The following is a 23047-nucleotide window of genomic DNA, read 5'->3' on the forward strand; positions in this document are numbered from 1 at the left end:
GCTGTCGGCCATGCTTTCTAGGATGTTCCACAGTACCCCAGGCCCTGCAGTAAACATCCCTCCGCTGTAGGGCATTCACATGACAATGTTCACACAGGGATAAGGCATGACGCAGGCGCGGGTGTGCTATTAACATACAACACGAGGGCGCAGGGCACACTTCAGCTTTCACTCACTGAGTGGGTCTCGCGCCATAAGGTTCAATCCCACTCACCGAGGAGGACTGAACACACTGAGTGAAACCCTACATTGTGGCCGGACGGGGTGGTGTGTGGTTGTGAATGCACTGCTTGGCTTACTCTGAAATATTTGAGTCACTCTGATAGCTTGAGGCAGTCTCGAACACGGGAGCACAGGCTCTGTCACGTCTCAAGCACCAGAGGACAGTCACAACCATCAGATCCGAGTCTCACACCTTGTGACACAGACACGCTCATCAGACGCGAGTCTCACACATTGGAGCACAGACACATTCATTTGATCGAGTCTCACACATTGGAACATTGACACATTCATTGGATCGAGTCTCACACATTGGAGCACTGACAGTGACAAACTCACCAGACTTTTAGTATCACACACTGAAGCACCGACATCTATCAGGTCCGAGTCTCACACCTTGTAACACAGACACGCTCACCAGATGCGAGTCTCACACATTGGAGCACTGACACATTCATTGGATCGAGTCTCACACATTGGAGCACTGACAGTGACACACTCATTAGACCTAAGTCCCACACGCTGAAACAGAATACATCCATCAGATCCGAGTCTCACACCTTGTAACACAGACACGCTCACCAGATGCGAGTCTCACACATTGGAGCACTGACACATTCATTGGATCGAGTCTCACACATTGGAGCACTGACAGTGACACACTCATTAGACCTAAGTCCCACACGCTGAAACAGAATACATCCATCAGATCCGAGTCTCACACCTTGTAACACAGACACGCTCATCAGATGCGAGTCTCACACATTGGAGCACTGACAGTGACACACTAACTAGACCCAAGTCTCACACGCTGAAACAGAATACATCCATCAGATCCGAGTCTCACACCTTGTTCACAGACACGCTCACCAGATGCTAGTCTCACACATTGGAGCACTGACACATTCATTGGATCGAGTCTCACACATTGGAGCACTGACAGTGACACACTCATTAGACCTAAGTCCCACACGCTGAAACAGAATACATCGATCAGATCCGAGTCTCACACCTTGTAACACAGACACGCTCATCAGATGCGAGTCTCACACATTGGAGCACTGACACATTCATTGGATCGAGTCTCACACATTGGAGCACTGACAGTGACACACTAACTAGACCCAAGTCTCACACGCTGAAACAGAATACATCGATCAGATCCGAGTCTCACACCTTGTAACACAGACACGCTCATCAGATGCGAGTCTCACACATTGGAGCACTGACACATTCATTGGATCGAGTCTCACACATTGGAGCACTGACAGTGACACACTAACTAGACCCAAGTCTCACACGCTGAAACAGAATACATCCATCAGTTCCGAGTCTCACACCTTGTTCACAGACACGCTCACCAGATGCTAGTCTCACACATTGGAGCACTGACACATTCATTGGATCGAGTCTCACACATTGGAGCACTGACAGTGACACACTCATTAGACCTAAGTCCCACACGCTGAAACAGAATACATCCATCAGTTCCGAGTCTCACACCTTGTAACACAGACACGCTCATCAGATGCGAGTCTCACACATTGGAGCACTGACACATACATTGGATCGAGTCTCACACATTGAAGCACTGACACGTCCATCAGGTACGAGTCTCAAACCTTGTAATACTGACCAGTTCATCAGATGCGAGTCTCACACACTGGAGGGTGCACAGACACAAACACCGGATCGAGTCTCACACACTGGAGCACAGACACATACATTGGATCAGGTCTCACACATTGCAGCTCTGACAGTTTCACACTCACAAGGAATACGTCTCTCACATTGGAGCACCGATACATCCATCAGGTCGGAGTCTCACACCTTGTAACACAGCCACGCTCATCAGAAGCGAGTCTCACACACTGGAGCACAGGCACATACACTGGATCGAGCCTCACTCATTGCAGCTCTGACAGTTTCACACTCATCAGACGCAAGTCTCACCGATTGGAACACTGACATGTCCATCCGGTCCGAGTCTCACTCCTTGTACCACAGCCACGCTCATCTGATGCGAGTCTCACACACTGGAGCACAGACACATGCATTGATTCGAGTCTCACTCATTGCAGCTCTGACAGTTTCACACTCACCAGGCACAAGTCTCACCGATTGGAACACTGATACATCCATCAGGTCGATGTCTTACACCTTGTAACACAGACACTCATCAGATGCGAGTCTCACACACTGGAGCACAGACACATACAGTGGATCAGGTCTCACACATTGGAGCACTGACAGTGACACACTCACCAGGCACAAGTCTCACAGACTGGAACACTGATACATCCATGAGGTCGATGTCTTACACCTTGTAACACAGACACTCATCAGATGCGAGTCTCACACACTGGAGCACAGACACATGCATTGATTCGAGTCTCACTCATTGCATCTCTGACAGTTTCACACTCACCAGGCACAAGTCTCACCGATTGGAGCACTGATACATCCATGAGGTCGATGTCTTACACCTTGTAACACAGGCACTCATCAGATGCGAGTCTCACACACTGGAGCACAGACACATGCATTGATTCGAGTCTCACTCATTGCAGCTCTGACAGTTTCACACTCACCAGGCACAAGTCTCACCGATTGGAACACTGATACATCCATCAGGTCGATGTCTTACACCTTGTAACACAGACACTCATCAGATGCGAGTCTCACACACTGGAGCACAGACACATACAGTGGATCAGGTCTCACACATTGGAGCACTGACAGTGACACACTCACCAGGCACAAGTCTCACAGACTGGAACACTGATACATCCATGAGGTCGATGTCTTACACCTTGTAACACAGACACTCATCAGATGCGAGTCTCACACACTGGAGCACAGACACATGCATTGATTCGAGTCTCACTCATTGCAGCTCTGACAGTTTCACACTCACCAGGCACAAGTCTCACCGATTGGAACACTGATACATCCATCAGGTCGATGTCTTACACCTTGTAACACAGACACTCATCAGATGCGAGTCTCACACACTGGAGCACAGACACATACAGTGGATCAGGTCTCACACATTGGAGCACTGACAGTGACACACTCACCAGGCACAAGTCTCACAGACTGGAACACTGATACATCCATGAGGTCGATGTCTTACACCTTGTAACACAGACACTCATCAGATGCGAGTCTCACACACTGGAGCACAGACACATACAGTGGATCAGGTCTCACACATTGGAGCACTGACAGTGACACACTCATTAGGCGCAAGTCTCATACATTGGAGAACTGATACATCCATCAAATTGGAGACACCCCTTGTAGAACAGAAACTGACAAGGTCATCTTATGCGTGTCTCACACCTTCTAGCACATACAGTAACACGCTCATTGGACGCAGGTCTCACACACCGGAGGCACTAACAGATCCATCAGGTCGGAATCTCGTGCTTCGGCGCTCACACACTCATCAAGCGTGAGTGTCACGCTTATAAAACCGCACTGGTTTGAACGACGTCTCCTGCATGGACTATGGACCCGTCGGACGAGAGCCTCACTGCTTCAAGTACGGAACCCTATTGGCCCTCGTCATTTCACATAGCCAGGCACACACACACCAATCAATCTTTTCCGCTGAAACGTTACCTTCTTGGTCGAAATCCCACAATTATAAGTCCTGGGACCTGACGACCCCTTGAGATGGTCGTCGAGTCCGAACATGGGGTGATTAATAGGGAGAGAACGGGCTTAGCTCATGGTCGACATAAATTAAATGCAAAATAAATTCGAGCCGCCAGCCAAGGTCGCACCTCCTGTCCTTTTACCACGGCTCCGAGCACCATCCAGTTGTGCAGGGGGTCATCATGGGCTGGGCAGTGCGCGAGCGCCGGGATCCGGGCAACTGCCCTCACTGTCCTTCGTGGATCCATCTGTGGGGTGCTGGTGGCTGCCGGGAGGGCTCCTTCTAGGAAAAGCATGAGGGAGCAAGTCATGGACTAGCCTTTAGAAAGACGGGCAAAAATGCCCCGTCCCCTCCCGCGGAGAGCAGTGGGTGGAGGCGGGTGGCCGTCCGGCGCCCCCACCACAAAGACGGCCGCAAGGATGCTGGCTGCAGGCTCGGGAACACAGGAGCAGCCCGGTTCCATGTATGCCGATTCCTGGAAGGCAGTGGAAGGAGGGGAGGGGGGGGGGGTGGGTGGACGCATGTGAACAGAAAGGGAAAGTGCTGCTGGGAATCACCCCTCCCCACCCGGCCCTCCGAGCTAGGATACCAAGTGCTTCCAAAGTGTCCAAAAGTGGCCTCCGAAGCCGCTTCCACGCGAGGAAAAAACACAAGATGAGCAGGGAAGGCCTGCCGTGCAGGGCCCGCCCCTCTTCCTGCCGCCGCTGCCTCCCGGCACGGCATTCCCAGCCTCTGCCCTGGATGGAGGTGGCGTGGGATGGGCGGGGTCTGCTCCCGGAGTGGGAATCGGACCCTCTCCCCCTGTTTTCATGTATTTATTTTCAATTTTCCGCTGTTTGATGTAGTGCGAGCCTGGCCCGGGGCATTGGAGCGCTTTACATGAGCATCAGTCACACTACACAAGGACAGATTCTTGTATATAGGCAGGGTCAGGGAGATTCAGTGATCGCCCAGAATCACACGATGTGACCCTCAAACCGCTTTCCCAGTTCCAAAGCCAGCATCTCTGGCATTCGGTGTTCAGCTGCCCAGTGGATCTGCCACCATCCTTTCCCCTTTAATTGCTTGGGTATGCCCAAGGGCACTGGAATTATGGGGCAGGAGTGACTCAATTATGCAGCAAGAAAAGCCAAACCATGAAGCGTAATCCAGCACACTTTCTGATAGTATTACTTTATGTTGCCATTTTTACACATGTTAATACTGTCTGGCCATTGGTTGCCCCCCATTAGTACCAGTTTAACACCCAAACATAGCAAAAACGAACAGAAAGGTGACCAGTCCAGCTTTGCAAACGGCCTTCCACTGTGCGGCAGCACGTGTTGCTGCGTTGTCAGTAACTTTTGATCTGTTTGAGCTAGAAAAATTTTTTGTTGTTAAAATCTGCAGAATATGGAGCAGAAGATGGACTGTGTGGCACATCCATACTATGCGCAAACGCTGCAGCCGCACAGGTGAATAATCCCCGCGGCTCTGGGTGTGCCCTCTCTGTCGGCTCTCAGGATGTGCTCCCCATTGTGTGACTGCTCTGAAACTGGCACGCCAGAGAGATTGCATTATCAATGAGTTTATTGACGATGGCCATCTATTGCAGCGCACACAAACTGCGCAAAGAGCGCTATATGAAATCACATTATTACTTGAAGCCTGATCTCCGTTAACGGACTGCACATTTTTATTTTTGTGGGCTTTACGAGAAGGCCCCACAGGGCTTCAGAGCACCTCACAAGTATACCATTTATAACACAATGTACACAAGACGCACCAATGGTGAAGTAGCGCTACGTTGTTCAAGACGAGTAATAAGTTATGTTATGTTATGTTACTAAGTTTTATACCGCGCACAGCTGCCCCAGCAAAGGGGCGTCCTGGCGCCAAAGGTGAACACAACAACACAGTATGCAGTGAGATTACTTTGATTTATTAAAAAGAAACGTTTTAATAGCCCCTCTAAACCTGGTTAGATTATCCACAGCACGGATTTCAGCAGGAAGAGTATTCCAGAGCTGAGCAGCTACCACTCGGAAGGAGCGGCCACCCGCCCTGGTCAACCTAAAGCGAGGAGCAACCGCCAAGTTCTGGCCCAAAGATCTCAACAAGCGCGAAGGAGTGTACGGAGTAAGGAGATTCATAAGGATAGGAGGGGCCAAGCCCTTCAAAATTTTGAAGGCCAGGCACAACACCTTAAACTCAATACGCCGCACAACAGGTAGCCAGTGAAGAGTGTATAATGCTCCGGACACTGAGCAGCGTTTGGGCAACCCAAGTATTGCTCTAGCCGCGGCGTTCTGAACTCTTTGTAACCGCGCATGTTCAGCCTTGTTCGTGCCTGCGAGCACTGCACTAGCATAGTCTATTCTAGATAGAACCGAGGCCTGGACCACCAGCTGTCTCGTACTGGCGTAAAAAAATTTGAGTGGAACACAGAGTCAGTTTGTGATGCCAGTGCATCACCAACTTCAAGAGCACTGCACTTACAGTTGTACCTGCTGCCTCTGCTCTCCGTTTGCAGCGAATGTCCCCACTATTACTGATTTTTAGGTCGAGCCTGGGGAGCACATATGCTGCTCTGTGAGCCATGCTGTATTGGGGTATTCAGTTGAAGCCCCGCCTACTCTCCGCCCATATTTGTCATTGGTTTTTGTCATTGCCCTTCGCAAATGCTGGCTTCTGGTTAGTCGCTCCTTAGTACCGCCTTGTCTTCATTTGTACCCTCCCATGAGGACTGGCCCTTTTACTTTGTTTGTTACACGGTCTGCTTTATAAGTTGGTGAGCACATTTTCTTTAATGCTCTTCCCCTATTCCACCCACAACATCGCAGCACCCGCCCGCTTTTAGTTTAATAGTAATGTATTTTTATTCAAATTACAGCGCGGTCCGCTTTATAGCAGCCGTGTTTATTTAATTATCTAATATATGGCGCTGTCCGCTTTTTCTCTAGCGGCCGCGCCTATTTAATTTTAGATAATTACCAGCAGGGGCCACTTTCACTTTAGCGGGCGAGCGATAGGACCTTTTGAAATGATTTTTTTGTTTTTAGCTTTGGGTGAAAGCGCTATACCGCTTTCACTTTAATGTTAGCCACACCCCTTTGTTTAGATGCTGCTTACGGTAACGTGAATATGTGAGCAGCGTCTAAAAAAAGGGGTGCGGCCACCATTATAGTGGTCTCGCATTTGCGAGAGTTTGAGCTCTTGGCATTGAAAACAACAATGCCTTTATATATATGTGTTCCTTTAAAAAAACATAACTAAAAGGCATTCTCATTTTTAGTGCCAATAGCTGAAACGCTCGCATATGCGAGACCTATTGCATTGCACATGCTTGTTGTTCCTGTTACCCTGCTTACAGGTTCTACAGGCTCTCTGAATGAGCTCCTCACCAGATGAAGCATAGATGGGCAGGGTCTGCTTTATCAGTTTTCTCTGCTCCCCACGTATACAGGCTCAGGTCTCCATGTGATGTGTGCAGGCTCAGGTCCCCACGTGACAGGCTCTGCTCCCCACGTGCTGCCTCTGCTCCCAACGGTGCTCTGACATGTGCCTGCTCTGCTCCCCAAGTGCAGGCTCTGACCCTTATGTGAAGGCTCTGCTCTCATTGTGTAGGCTCTGTTCCTTAGGTGCAGGTTCTGCTTCCAATGTTCAGGCTCTGCTCTCAATGTGCAGGCTCTGTTCCTTAGGTGCAGGTTCTGCTTCCAATGTTCAGGCTCTGCTCTCAATGTGCAGGCTCTGTTCCTTAGATGCAGGTTCTGCTTCCAATGTTCAGGCTCTGCTCTCAATGTGCAGGCTCTGTTCCTTAGGTGCAGGTTCTGCTTCCAATGTTCAGGCTCTGCTCTCAATGTGCAGGCTCTGTTCCTTAGGTGCAGGTTCTGCTTCCAATGTGCAGGCGCTGCTCTCAATGTGCAGGCTATGTTCCCTAGGTGCAGGTTCTGCTTCCAATGAGCTAGCTCTGTTCCCTAGATGGAGGATCTGATTCCAATGTGTATGTTCTGCTTCCAATATGCAGGCTCTGCCACCCGTGCTCAGGCTCTACACTCACTGTGCAGGCTCTGACCCTTATGTGAAGGCTCTGCTCTCATTGTGCAGGCTCTGTTCCTTAGGTGCAGGTTCTGCTTCCAATGTTCAGGCTCTGCTCTCAATGTGCAGGCTCTGTTCCTTAGGTGCAGGTTCTGCTTCCAATGTGCAGGCGCTGCTCTCAATGTGCAGGCTATGTTCCCTAGGTGCAGGTTCTGCTTCCAATGAGCTAGCTCTGTTCCCTAGATGGAGGATCTGATTCCAATGTGTATGTTCTGCTTCCAATATGCAGGCTCTGCCACCCGTGCTCAGGCTCTACACTCACTGTGCAGGCTCTGAGCCACATATACAGGCTCAGGACCCCACGTGTATAGCGTCTGCTCCCCGTGTGCTGCCTCTGCTTCCCAATGGTGCTCTCCCATGTGCCCGCTCTGCTCCCCGAGTGCACGCTCTGCTCCCATTGTGCAGGCTCTGGCCCCTCTGTGCAGGCTCTGCTCTCAAAGTACAGGCTCTGCTCCCTAAGTGCAGGCTTTGCTCTCAATGTGCAGTCTCTGACCCCTATTAGCACACTCTGCTCTCAATGTGCAGGCTCCGTTCCCTGCGTGCAGGCTTTGCTCTCAATGTGTCCCTTAAGTGAAGGCTTGGTCCCCTTGTGCAGGCTCTGCTTTCAATGTGTAGGCTCTGACCCCAATGTGCACATTCTGCCCTCAATGTGCAGGCTCTGTTCCCTAGATGCAGGTTCTGCTTCCAATGTGCAGGCTCTGTTCCCTAGATGCAGGTTCTGCTATTAATGTGCAGGCTCTGGCCCCTATGTGCAGGCTCTGCTCTCAATGTGCAAGCTCTGCTCCCTAAGTGCAAGCTTTGCTCTCAATGTGCACTCTCCGACCCCTATGTGCACACTCTGCTCTCGATGTGAAGGCTCTTCTCTCCATGTGAAGGCTCTTCTCTCAATATGAAGGCTCCGTCCCCTACGTGCAGGCATTGCTCTCAATGAGCAGGCTCTGTCCCCTATGTGAAGGCTCTGTCCCCTTGTGCAGGCTCTGCTTTCAATGTGCAGGCTATGACCCCTATGTGTACCCTCTGCTCTCAATGTACAGGCTCTGTTCCCTAGGTGCACACTCTGCTCTCAAAGTGCTGGCTCTGTTTCCTAGATGCAGGCTCTACTCTCAATGTGCAGGCTCTGTTCCCTGGGTATAGGCTATGCCTCATCTGTGCATGCTCTGCTCTTAATATGCAGGCTCTGGTCTCAATGTGCAGGTTCTTTCCTGTATGTGCAGGCTCTACTACCTAATGTGCAGAGTCCATTCGTTGTGTGCAGGCTCTGCTGTCTAATGTGCAGGGTCCATTCCCTGTGTGCATGCTCTGCTATCCAATGTGCAGGGTCTATTCTCTGTGTGCAGGCTCTGCTGTCTAATGTGCAGGGTCCATTCCCTGTGTGCAGGCTCTGCTATTCAATGTGCATGGCCTGTGTGCAGGCTCTACTGCGCAATGTGCATGCTCTGATGTCCACTGTGCAGGGTCTTTTCCCTGTGTGCAGGTTCCGCTGCCCAATGTCCAGGGTCCATTCCCTGTGTGCAGGCTCTGCTGTCCAATGTGCAAGGTCCAATCCCTGGGTGCAGGCTCTGCTATCCAATGTGCAGGGCCCATTCCCTGTGTGCACACGCTGCTCTCAATGTGCAGGGTCCTTTCCATGGGTGCAGGCTCTGCTATCCAATGTGCAGGCTCTGCTGCCCAATGTGCAGGGTCCATTCCCTGGGTGCAGGCTCTGCTGCCCAATGTGCAGGGTCCATTCCTTGTGTGCGGGCTCTGCTATCCAATGTGAAGGGTCCATTCCTTGTGTGCAGACTCTGCTGCCCAATGTGCAGGGTCCATTCCGTGTGCAGGCTCTGCTATCCAATGTGAAGGGTCCATTCCTTGTGTGCAGGCTCTGCTGCCCGATGTGCAGGGTCCATTCCTTGTGCAGGCTCTGCTATCCAATGTGCAGGGCCCATTCCATGTGTGCAGGCTCTGCTATCCAATGTGCATAGTCCCTTCCCTGGGGGAGGCTCTGCTATCCAATGTGCAGGGTCCATTCCCTGTGTGAAGGTTTTACTGCCCAATGTGCAGGGTCTCTTCCATGTGTGCAGGTTCCGCTGCCCAATGTGCAGGGTCCATTCCCTGTGTGCAGGCTCTGCTGCCCAATGTGCAGGGCCTCTTCCCTGTGTGCAGGTTCCGCTGCCCAATGTGCAGGGTCCATTCCCTGGGTGCATGGCCTACTGCTGAATGTGCAGGGTCCAATTCTTGTGTGCAGGCTCTGCTATCCAACGTGCAGGGTCCATTCCTTGTGTGTTGGCTCTGCTATCCAATGTGCAGGGTCCATTCCAATGTGTGCAGGCTCTGCTATCCAATGTGCATAGTCTATTCCCTGGGGACAGGCTCTGCTATCCAATGTGCAGGGTCCATTCCCTGTGTACAGGTTCTACTGCCCAATGTGCAGGTTCCGCTGCCCAATGTGCAGGGTACATTCCCTGTGTGCAGGCTCTGCTATCCAATGTGTAGGGTCCATTCCCTGTGTGCAGGCTCCGCTATCCAATGTGCAGGGTCCATTCCGTGTGCAGGGTCTGCTGCCCAATGTGCAGGGTCCATTCCCTGTGTGCAGGCTCTGCTATCCAAAGTGCAGGGTCCATTCCCTGTGTGCAGGCTCTGCTATCCAATGTGCAGGGTCTATTCCCTGGGTGCAACCTGTGCTATTCAATGTGCAGGGTCTCTTCCCTGTATGCATGCTCTGCTATCCAATGTTCAGGGTCTCTTCCATGTATGCAGGCTCTGCTGCCCAATGTGCAGTGTCCATTCCCTGTGTGCAGGCTCTGCTGTCCAATGTGCAAAGTTCATTCTCTGTGTGCAGGCTTTGCTATCCAATGTGCAGGGTCCATTCCCTGTGTGCAGGCTCTGCTATCCAATGTGCAGGGTCCATTCCCTGTGTGCAGGCTCTGCTAACCAATGTGCAGGGTCCATTCCCTGGGTGCAGGCTGTTCTATCCAATGTGCAGGGTCTATTCCGTATGTGCAGGCTCTGCTGTCCAATGTGCAGGGTCCATTCCCTGTGTGCAGGCTCTGCTGCCCAATGTGCAGGGTCCATTCCCTGTGTGTCGGCTCTGCTGCCCAATGAGGTCCATTCCCTGGGTGCAGGCTCTGCTATCCAATGGGCAGGGTCTCTTCCCTGTATGCATGCTCTGCTATCCAATGTGCATGGTCCATTCTCTGTGTGCAGGCTCTGCTATCCAATGTGCAGAGTCTATTCCCTGTGTGTCGGCTCTGCTGCCCAATGTGCAGGGTCCATTCCCTGTGTGCCGGCTCTGCTATCCAATGTGCAGGGTCTCTTCCCTGTATGCATACTCTGCTATCCAATGTGCAGGGTCCATTCTCTGTGCGCAGGCTCTGCTATCCAATGTGCAGGGTCCATTCTCCGTGTGCCGGCCCAGCTATCCGATGTGCTGGGTCCATTCCCTGTGTGCAGGCTCTGCTGCCCAATGTGCAGGGTCTCTGCCCTGGGTGCATGGTCTGCTTCCTAAATGAAGCATATGACTCCCTGTGTTGGGGCCCTGCTCTCCCAGTCATGGTCTGTCGCACCTACATGGCGTCTTGTTCCTCGCCCTGGGCGTGGGCTCTGCTCTCCTTCTTGTGGGCTTTAGTCCCTATCAGTGGACCCAGAGGCAGATTCCTTTGCAAGCCCTTTGCAGACTCTGTTCCCTCCACGGTTTGCTCTGCATGCGATTCATGCTCTTCGTGAGCAGACCCTGCTGCCCCATTGGTCAGGATTCTCTTCCCACTTTCTCTATATTGCTCCCTATATGAGGCATGCATCCCATAAGTAGGCTCTGCTCCCCCGTGTGCAGCCACATGTGGGGTTCGGTTCTTCCACGCACATGCTTTAAGCCCCATATACCACCATGCACAGATACTGCTCCCATGTCACGTGCAGCCGCTGTTTTCATATGAGTGGTTATGAACCCCATGCACACGTCCGGACATCTCAGGTCCCTACTCGTTGTTCCATTTGAGGGCTCTGGTCCTCCATTTGCCACAATGCATGTCCTCTGCGGTGTATTGCTCCCACATGTCATGTTCCCCATATGCGGGCTCTATTTTAGTATGAGCAGGCTCTGAACCGCATGCACATACCCTGATTTCTCATGTGCAAGCTTTGTAGTTCCATTTGAGAACTCTGTTCCCCGTGTGGCATGCACCGCATCTGCTCTCCACGTTGTCTGTTTTTTCCTATGCGTCAGGTCCCCCATGTGCAGGCTTTGTGTTCATATGAATGGGCTCTGCGCCCCATGTTCAGCCTCTGACCCCCATGCACCGGTCCTCATGTCTTGTGTGCAGGCTGTGCCGTTCCGTTTGAGGGCTTTATTCTCCTTGCGCCATCACACCCAGACTCTGGCCCATGGGTTGTGCATGTTACTTCCATGTGGCATGTATCCCATGTCCTGCTTCTGAATTCCGATGCGAGAACACTGGTGCTGGAACAATGTTCAGAATGGTGGAATGTCGTCGATCTCGCAGAAGTCATAGGGATAGTAAAAAGCGGACGCCTCGCTCAAGGAACTAGTGTAGGAAATGAGCGACGCGTTCAGCAGTAGAATGGAGATGGTGGAGGACGTGTCCGGAGGTGTATCGTGGAGCACACTGCTGCAAATAGATTATCAAAGCATGGCATGGTTGGCTATGGTCAGTGACAGCAGATTTTTCATTGAAATGCCCACTCAATTTTCACAGACCTTTGATTTTACTGATACAACTATGAAACTACACAGCACACAAATGATAATGTGTTGAAAATGTTTAAGCAAATATTTATCATTTACGCATCACTCAGTAAAGTGTCTTGATTTGTTTTGATCCTGTTAAAATCTTTATTTTCATTATGCTTCGGAATTACAAATATGCTTCATTTGGGCTTCCCTTGCTGCTGCTATATTTTGAAATATCTGTACAGGTTGTTTACAGCCATTAACATCATGCTATGGTATTCTAGGAAAAATGGCATCCTATTGCTTTTCCTTTCGCTCCCCAGTACCCCAAGACTGTCACGTAGTTCACTTTACAGGAGCCTCTCACTTCGCAGCCAGAGAAAGCTATTTAACCACCAACATCCATTTTAAAAAGTATGAGCAGCAATTTGTCAGAAGACAGTGTGACATTTGACTCCTCTATGAACCACTGCAAATGTGACATGCTAGAAAGAAAATGTAAAGACATCTTTAGTGCTCATTCACTTTCTGAACTCCACCGTGGTTATTTTTGGGTTGTTGCAGCACCCCTGCCCCTTAATTCCAGCACCTACGTGGAAGGGCTCGCAACCCTAGAGGTGTCTTTGTCTAACTCTGATGTTCTATCGAGGGCTCTGCTCCTCATGCGTCCCAGTGCACAGGCTCAGCTCCGCAGGTTGTGTGTTTTCATATATGCATTGCCAATAGACCTGATTCAGGTGGGAGACTCCAGATTTTTGATGCAAATAATGGCTGTAGGTGTCTCCAGCCTAATATTGCCTCCTTTAATATAAACCCATGGCGAAATACATTCCCCCGATGTTCTGTTTCAAACTCTCCCCTTTGGCAGTTCATAAACGTTGGCATATGTGAGTTAAGCACCGCACAGGGCCTCCTGCTCCCCCCTCCATGCGCAGACTCTGCCCTCCATGTGCAGGATCTTTTCTTCCTGCGCAGGCTCTTCCCTCCATCCCTATTGGACAGCGCGGCCTGCGCATCATCAGCTAGAACAAGCTCCAGCCCCGCCTCCCCTGCAGCTGCCAACGTCATCGCATAACTAATGAGTTCTCAGAATTTCGGGGCTGGCATTCCAAGCGCTGGCCTACGTCACAATCCGCCCTCCCACGTGACCTGTAGAGCCGGGCACTACCAACTGTGTAGGGGTGACTGCTGGAGAAGGGCCCCATAATATCTGTTTTTATAGTAAATATTAAATTGTTTGAACAGATTAAACGATCTTATGGTGCTGCGGTGGTTGTAGCCCACCGGGACCATGGGTGCGGGTGGGTCAGCCGAGCCCGGGGAGGTGGCGGGGGCCCGGCCGCTGACAGTCGGGCCTCCCCCGCCCGCTCAGGGTGGTAGGGCCTGGAGCTCAAATTCCGAGAATTTGCCGAGGTGATTCTTAGAACTGGGGTTCTTAGAAGTGGTGATGCAGGAATTCTAGGAAAGCCGAGCAGGTGATTCTTCAAGCCTTTTATACATTCTGGAGTTTTTTTCAACAGAAATCCTGATTGCGATGTTTTGGCGCGAAGGCTGCTGATGTTTGTGTGTGTGCATGCGCCTGCCCGTGCTGCGTGGGGCTGGCACCCCGGCGACCGGCGGGGTGTGACGCAGAGGGGCGGCAGCCCAGGTTGGAGCGGGGTTCCCGGGGCGCAGCTGCCTTGGAAGCCCCAGTGCCTGGGAGAGTGCCTGCCGGGCTCGGTGACTGCCTGTGACTGCGCAGGGTCCCAGCGGTGGCTCTGCGTGTACCGTAGCAGCGGGAGGGGGTGTCTGCGTGTGCTGAGCCCTGTCTGCTCCTGCCTGCACCCTGTCTGCTCCAGTCTCCCTGCCTCTGAATGTTTTCATGACTCTGGAAGCAGAGTAGGGTTGTTGTGTTCGATCTGACAGGGGCGTCTTGCTGCCTTTGCTGGGGCTCGGTCTCATGCTTGGTGCATGCGATCTGACAGGCTCTTGTCCCTGTCTGTGATAGGACTTGTGTCCGCCAGGGCCATGCTGGTGGTTCTGTGTCCCATGCTCAGTGACAGGCTGTTGTTGCTACCTGTACCACGGTTTGTGTCCGATCTGACAGGAGCTTGCTGCTGCCGCCAGGGCTCAGTCCATGCTGGGGTTCTCTCTCCCATGCTTGCTGGGTATGATCTGACAGGCAGGGGATTTGTCGCTGCCTGTGCTGGGGCGATCTCCATGCTGTGGGGGTTCCCTCTCTCATTCCTGGTGCATGTGATCAGGCAGGGGATGTTTCGCTGCTTGTGCTAGGGCTCTGTCCATGCTAGGAGTTCTTTTTCCCAAGCGTGTTGCCTGTGCTAGGGCTCTGTCCAAGCTGGGTTTTCTTTTTCCCATGCTTAGTGCATGTGATCTGACAGGAGCTTGTTGCTGTTGCCTGTGCTAGGGCTCTGTCCATGCTGGGAGTTCTTTTTCCCAAGCGTGTTGCCTGTGCTGGGGCTCTGTCCAAGCTGGGTTTTCTTTTTCCCATGCTTAGTGCATGTGATCTGACAGGAGCTTGTTGCTGTTGCCTGTGCTAGGGCTCTGTCCATGCTGGGAGTTCTTTTTCCCAAGCGTGTTGCCTGTGCTGGGGCTCTGTCCAAGCTGGGTTTTCTTTTTCCCATGCTTAGTGCATGTGATCTGACAGGAGCTTGTTGCTGTTGCCTGTGCTAGGGCTCTGTCCATGCTGGGAGTTCTTTTTCCCAAGCGTGTTGCCTGTGCTAGGGTTCTGTCCATGCTGGGAGTTCTTTTTCCCATGCTTAGTGCATGTGATCTGACAGGCGCTTGTTGTTGCTGCTAGAGCCCGGTCTATGCTGGGGGTTCTCCCATGCCTGGTGCATGTGAGCTAACGGGCAGGGGGCTTGTCGCTGCCTGTGTCTGAGCTGGGTTTCTATCTGTTATTACCGGTGGCTGTGTATGATCTGAAGGCGGTGGCTGCGGCTGCTTTGCCGTGTGTGCAGGAAAGTTCGGTGTTTTCCTGCCGGTGTCTGGTGCTTGATTCGGACTGTGTTTGATTGCCCCAGGCTGTCCTTTGCTGCTGCTTTGCACTGCAGAGCCGGGGGGTCTGATTCTTGATTCCATCGGAGGGAGACTGTTGCCGCGGCTCGTCCCTGTGCTGCGCAGACAGCTCCTGCCCCCGGTGTCTGGGGCCTGATGCTGGCTCTCTTTTTCGCTCCGACTGTAAGGGGTTATTTACACTTTCCCTGACAAGGGTAGTCCCGGAGTATTTGGGCTGTTGCTGCCGGAGCTGTATTAGCTAACACCGGGTGAAGGCTGCGCTCCTACTGCCGGTGCCACGGTGCTAGGGGGTTAGTCTGGTGTGACCGGGGGTCGGGTGCTAGACCCTGGCGCTGTGTCTGCCCTTACAGCAGGGGGAGATGAAGTTGTTGCCGGTATTCCCCGAGTCAACCTCGGGTATCCCTGACCCTCGGCCCGGGTGCGGTGCCAGTCTGCGCCTGCTCTTCTGGGGCTCTTGTAAGGAGACTCGCCGATCCGGGTGTCCGGTAGGGGCTCGGGTTCTAGTTTGGGGCCGGTGTCTGCGCCTCTGCCCCAGCAGCGCTCTCCTGCATTAAGGGCGCTGTCCCAGAGGCTGGGCAGGAGCGGCCAGAGTGTGCCACCTTCGCAGGGCACTTGGTTCTACGTACCAGCGGATTCTCAGGACTTGGCACCTGAATGCATTTAGGGGAACCGTTCACTTTTTTTGGTGTTGTCTGTGTTAACCAGTTTGCAGTGGCTTTTTCTGGGCACAGCTTCTGACCGAGGGGCAAGCTAGGCTTTAGTTATGAGATCGTCCCGCTCACCCGCTGCCCAAACGTGTGTTGTGGGTTCCCTCCTAGGCGGTCTTGCCCCCGCTCCATCGGGCATGCCCTTGGACAGGGGCAAATCGCCGCTTCGCGTCTCGAGGAGCAATTCATATAAACAGTGTATACAATGCAAAGTATATGGTGATTTCTGATGCCCAACAATGCTCGATGACGTGATTTACCTTTTTATGCACATTACGTGTCTTTTTATTTTCAACTTACATTCGTGTAATACATTTGGGACCGATATTGCTTGCTGTGGGACCTTCCCGCAATGCTGTTGGGGGCATGAAAGACATTTTGATTGGCAGTGGGGGAGCGTGCCCGTGAAACCCGCAGACGGAAGCCTTCTCTTCAAAGCAAAGGCATATCGCGGGAGGGGGTTGGAAGTGAGGGGGGGGGGGGTGTCTTTGCTGTGTTTATAGGCTGCTGGCGATGAGCTAGGTAGAACTCTACAATTCGGGAAACTGTCCCAAGATTAAGGAGAACTAACTGTACTCCGATCCCTTGGCAATTAGGATGTGTATGTATGTGTGGGTGTGTAATATATATATATATTAAATGGTCCCGTGTGAGATCAACATCTCCGCAGATGAAAACGTCAGTGAACCCTTCTGAATGACAGTAAATAAGTGTCACATGCCAATCGCGCGCAGCTCTTGCAGTCTGTACGAAGTGATCTGGGGAATAGCACAGTAAAGTGTTTTTTTTTTTTGAAGTGCTTGGTAGCACGTGCTCGGGTCCTTCTTGCCCGGTGTCTGTTATAAACGTGCCTGTTCAGTGATAAAGTGACTATCGGGCTCGACCTCCTTGACGGGGGTGTTGGATAAATAAGACGGGGTGGTGCAGGAGCGGCAGGGAGTTCACGAGTAGTTTCCTAACCACCCTGGAGTAAGTGATGAGAAAAAGTTGACCGTCAGGGTGAAAGGAAGGGGCTGGGGGCGCGTCCAGTGTCGGTGCAGGATGTTCCAGTGGGTCTCCAAACTGCCCTCCCCCCCCCCCCCCCCCTCCAGTATTTACGAGCTCGGAGGCCTGGCCTTGTCACAGGGGCTCGTAAATCTGCGGCTTCCCTGGACCCCGGCCACACGCTATTCCTGGAGGGAGCTCTGCCAGACGCCCCGAACAGGGGGCTGACTAACGATACCCAAAAGAAAACAAGCACAAACTTGCGTGTTTTTGATTTCAATAACATATCTCCACACAGAAGGGTGGCTGTCCATCCTTTACAGCAGTTCGGGGAAACGTTCACATTTGTGTTCGTTTTCCTGCATCTGCCTGGACGGAAGGGGCGGTGGCTCTAATAATGCACTTGAGACTCTTTACATATCTTCCGTGTGCGGCCACATTGCACTTCAAGCCCGAGTTGCCAGACAAACTGCTCCTTATGAATCGAGGTTGCTGTTCTAATGGAAGTAGGGGTCGCCCTCCATCTCACCCTGTGGTAAAGATGCGCCTCTATCTCCCCCCCCCCCCCCCCCCCCCCAATGGAAAACGTTTCCAGCTGCAGAGTCGGGTGATAACGCAAGTATTTCCCAAGGAGGAATAACATATGCTGAGACTTTTCTGGCCGGACGACAGCGCCCCCTTCTGATAGAAGAAGAGCCAGGTGGGGGCGGGTGAGACAAGTATGTGATAAATGTTCGGGAATCTGAGCCAACCGACGGCGGTACGGTGGATGGAGCCAGGTCTGGAGTGCGCTTTCCCACAGTGACTGGCACTACGTAGGCTGCAGGACACGTCTCCCCCGTCCACTGTTTATAAGGCATCTACAGCCGCACCTTATATGCGGCTAAGCCCTCGCTAATATGAAAATAGGAGACGGGGCGTAGTGACGTGTTTTGTTTTGCCCATGCTGATCAGGCCTTGTGTGGCTTGCCCAGGATCACACTTGTAATCGAGTGCTCGTGGTGAGGTGCGTCCACTCTGAGTTGCGCTCCCACCACCCTCACCAGAGGGTCCTGGTGGTACAAACCGCAGCAGGCGCTAGAGTTGAGTGAACGCCTACTGTCGTTGCAGTCCAGTACTGCGGACTAACTTGCCCCCACGCACGTGTTCTGTGTCCCTGGCACGCATTGGTGAGGGCACCTAATGTGTCGGCAGGATAGCCCACTGCGGGGGGCTTCGGAGAGTTCTGCGATCACCCTTTAACCCTGACTGGCTTAGCTTTTCATACTTCTGATGGCGATGAAACGAGTTATAATTGGCCAAAAGAGTCGGTATAATTGCCATGTCACGTTTAAAGTACGCCCCAAAAACTCTAGTGAGATGGCAGACTGAAACCGTTTTACAAATTATTCTAATTAATGTAAATTAAAAAATGTTTCGAATTCTCTCGAATGGTATTCGCCCCTCCTTACAACCACCACGGTGTGTGTGCAGCGTTCTGCGCAACCACAGCCAAGCAAATGCAGCAAAACATCGAGCTTTGGAAAGTGACGTCGGTCAAACTTGTTTTTGTGAATAGGGTAAAAAAAAAAATCGGCTGTCATTGGCAACAAGTCTCTCTGCAGCATCAAAGTGCTGTTGTGAGGACGGCGCTTTTCCCGTAGCTCAAGGGCGCCACCCAGCGGCCACACTACTTTCTTTCTTCGGTCCCATTCAGAATTTTTTCGCTCTCTGCTAGCGCTACGATCTCCGGGCGACAATGTCTCTGCCACCCTTGGTGTTTCTTGGAAAGGTCATAAGGGGAGCAGCCAGTCCTACTTTTCTTTTTTGTTTTTTATCAAAGCGATGTATTCCTGCAGCAGATTACGCAATTCCCCAGTCCTTTTCACAGCAACGATCCAGTACCTGAATCCACACCAAGGGTTATACCGACCATGGCAAGATGATGAACCCGCCGCAAGAGTAAGATTATACCGTCAGCTGACTCGCGGATCTCCGTTTAAAGATGTCGGTGGTTCAACATCACATGAATAAGACCATACATAGTGCGTGCGTGCAGGCTAGGGTAGGTTAAGGTTTCATTGCACATTCATATACGTTTGGATTATGTGCGTAAAATACAGCCAGCTGCATTACACGCTTCTAAAGACTAAGGGGCAGATTTATGAGCCCCTTGCGCCACTTTTGCGTCACTTTTAACATGGGAAAAGTGACGCTAAAGTGGCGCAAGGGGCTCACAAATCTGCCCCTTAATACATATTTTTTTAAACCCAAGGACTTCCAGACAGTGATTACGAGATGCAAATTGGCGTGTTCTGAACCTTGCTGGCCTCAGCACACTACCCTGGGGTTCAGGCTTGCCCTTGCAGTGTAGAAGGCTGCGCTGCTGTCCCATACTGGGTATTTAAAGAACTCTGCGACCTCGGGTGGCCGGCGCCTGTCACGGTGATTTACCGCCTGCACATGGTCTGCCCTGCCACAGAAGGATCTCGCGTCACCGTTTCAGACTGCACGGAAAGGGTTACACCGCTTACTTAGTGTGTCTTTATTTATTACAGAATGCTTCCATTCGAAGTGGCCCTGTGGCTGGAGTTGGACCGGGGCCGTGCCTCAGGCTAGGGGTTCATACTGGCACGAGTCTGCCTCTGGGGGTGCCAACGGGACAGGGCCTCGCTGTTGCTGGTGAATGTGTTAAAAAGGGACCATCTCTCTAGCATACCTTTTACAATAGGGCAAGCCTGCAACTGGAGCTGAAAGTGGTTCAACTCAGAACGCAGGCTTCGGAAGGGGCTGTTGGCTAACTGTGGGCTCTAGAGCCAATCCTGTGATTATGGTTTAATGTCCTGAGACCTACGGCTGCGATTACATGGGACGCAGAAGGCCAACTCTACGTTTTAAAAGATGTCGAGTCCAGGATTAAACCGAATCAATAGATTAGTTTAAAGTGGCAAAAGCAAGGCAGAACGTGGAAGTGCGCAATTAAAATCCATGGCGAAGTGAGCTAAAGAACGATGATGGTTTCAACCCAGATCTGTGACTGGTGGTGAGTGTCTGAAAAGTTTCAGTGCTCAGTCCATCACCTTGTGTTTTCTCAATTAAAATCTAGTCTTGATGGGAAGATAGTCATTACTACAAAAAACGTCCGCACAGCTGGCTATTTGAGAGCGCAAGAACAATCAAACACAAGATGTGCTATTTCAGGCAATGTTTTCGAATGTCAATCCCAGGGCACAAACATGCATGCACCTCGATCACGAGGAACCTTTCCGGGTTCACAAGCTGATACGACTACAAATTAGGGTGGGCAGTAAACTCCGCTCTGCTGGCGGAGTTTTGCCCACTTCGTGTGTGGAGTTCCGGGAAAAACTCCACGTGGCAGTTTTTCTTGCATGCGGGTTGCCAACTTAATGTTGGCAAGCCTGATACAAGGAATGATTGAGCGCTAGGATGAATTCCTGTGTGATTTCTCAATACAGGCGGTTGCAGCCTGTTGCTATCCTTTGCATTGAGAATGCTGCCACTTGAGTAGGCAGTCTACTTGAATGCAGAAAGAAATGGCACCCTCTGGCATGGCGCGTGGAGCCATTTACGTTAACTTTACAGCACAGAACAAGTTCCTGGTGCTAAAAACCGGTGCAGGCAGCTTGACGTGCTGAAATTCCACAGATTGTGGAAAACTGTGGAATATTGCAGACTAAAACTCAGTGAGTTCCACCCACCCCTACAAACACTGAAGTGTGTCTGAAGACCACCTGTTCGCTGTGCTCCCACACTAAGTGCTGTGCGCAAAGACTTGTAGCTCTTGCTTAAGCCTCACCTCCCGCTTTATGCAGAGGCAGTAGATAAAGAGTGGTGTGCTTCACCTTCGGCTCCGGGCTGTGTTCTCCACATATGCACGTTCTTAGGACTGTTAGGAGTTTATCTAAGGCTGCCCGGTACTTTACAGAACACTTGACGTGAGCATGACTCTTTCTAAGCGCTCCAAGACTCGGCAGACAAGAGTACCGGGCTCTAAGAGATCTAGCCTTGATCAAGTAACTCGGCCACGTGCGTAACCTGATGCAGCATAGAGGTCGCCTGGCCACACATCTGATCTATCCCTCGACGTTTAGCGGTAAGGACCCCGCTTCCCTGCAATTCAAACACTTGTTGTGATGGCCTGGTTTGTCTGTGCTCTGAGTCGTGTGTGTAAAGACTCTAGACTGCACCTCCCAGAAACACCAATTTCCAGGGTCTCTCCATTTAGCAGAGTTCAGTGCAACGACGCGCACTTCAAGCCCCCCCCCCCCCCCCCCCCCCCCCCAATGCGGTCATCCATGGAGCTGCGTCTTTTAAACATATTCTGACGAACAGGCCCGTTCCCTCAACGGAGCTCTATGCATGCCCCTTAAAATCACGGTACAAAAACGTGCACATGGGCAGTATTTATGCCACCGTGCTCCTACTTGCTATCCGAAACATCGAGTGTTTTCCTGGAGCCATTTCTCCCCGGCGACTCGACAGGTCATCCCTGGAAGTTCTCGAAATCTGCAATGCTTTGGCTTACATTTCCTCGCGGTCGCGTTTTTGCCACTGTTCTGTCGTCTTCTGGATGCTAAACTACTGAGAGGCCAGGCGGTACCACCCCGGGAGCTGGCTGCAGTCCGGGCAGGTTCATGTGAGGTCTGGTGCACCTGTACACGGTGTACGCCCAGGCTGTGCAGTGCACCGCGCCATGGCGCAGCTCTGGGCACTGCCTGTGTTGGCGCGCCCTCTGCTGGCCGCCGCGCTCTTCGCCCCCCGCGTGTTCGCGTGTTTATGAAACCAACTTCTAACTAGCATTGCCCTCTCTAATTCGTTACTTTTTAACAGCAGAGCACACCACACGTGAAGAGGCACGGGCTTCGTTCGCCTTTAAAACAACAATTCGAAATGGGGTGGGAGTGAATACTCACAGCGGAGGACTTCCATCCTGCAGCAAAACCGGAAGAGAGGCAGTGAGTGAGTGCATGTGAGGTCAGCTCCACGCCCCTGCTGCCACACTGCAGAACGCACGCCCTATCGAGGCTCCTTGAAAGCCCTTGGTGGCACGTTTAACTCATGCGCCGCCTCTCCCAGGCTAAAGGAACAGCTCGGTGCTGCTTCCAGGGTTTATCAAACCCTGTGCACGGAAGAGGCGTGTGCGAAAACCTGGAAATCAAGGGCCCTTCACCCCTAACCGGGGCTGTACAAGTCATCTCAAATTGCGCCTGGGAGTAGAAGGCACAGTCCGAAGTGCCGAGGCTGGACTAACGCCATGACGTCAGGCTGGCCACGGCCCTCTGCAAGCCTGGCAGGCATGTTGACAACAGCCATTGGGGGCTTCAGATCAGTAGGATTGTACACTCGCTCCGCAGGGAGCCAGGGCTCGTGGCCCTCGAATGGGCAAACAAAAAACCTCACTTTGCTCGAAGTGTTTACCACCGTCACCGCTTTTCAGAGGAAACCTACAACGAACTCTGATTTTCAGTTGATAAACGGCGACACGACCTCATGCCCCTGGGCAATTCACCCAATAGGAAAGAAGTCTGCGCCAGTAACTCAGTTGGTGAATCCCTCTCTCGAGATCAGTGGCTGAAGTTGTCTGCTGGCATCACTTGTGGTCCTACAGATGCCCACTGCTCTACTCGCATCTCTGGGGCCTATTATAACAAGATTGGACAGGCTGGTAGAGACCTCAATCACGGGCTAAAATATCGTACAGTACCTGGA

The 23047-nt window shown here is 52.0% G+C and overlaps 1 protein-coding gene across 3 annotated transcripts in view; it reads left to right on the forward strand.

Moving 5' to 3' along the window:
• The window catches only part of BCL6 (BCL6 transcription repressor), a 157842-nt gene that overhangs the window by 109794 nt on the left and 25001 nt on the right, over positions 1–23047 (forward strand). The window contains exon 1 of one of the 3 annotated variants that reach the window (XM_085635900.1): positions 13973–14107. The exons of 1 other annotated variant lie outside the window; for it this stretch is intronic. The gene's annotated coding sequence lies outside the window, so the exon portion shown is untranslated. Of the gene's footprint in view, positions 1–13972; positions 14108–23047 lie in introns of those variants that run through there. One more of the 3 variants, XM_085635897.1, reaches the window with a different exon arrangement.

The sequence above is a fragment of the Triturus cristatus genome, chromosome 11 (assembly GCF_964204655.1).
Source record: "Triturus cristatus chromosome 11, aTriCri1.1, whole genome shotgun sequence".
NCBI lineage: Eukaryota > Metazoa > Chordata > Amphibia > Caudata > Salamandridae > Triturus > Triturus cristatus.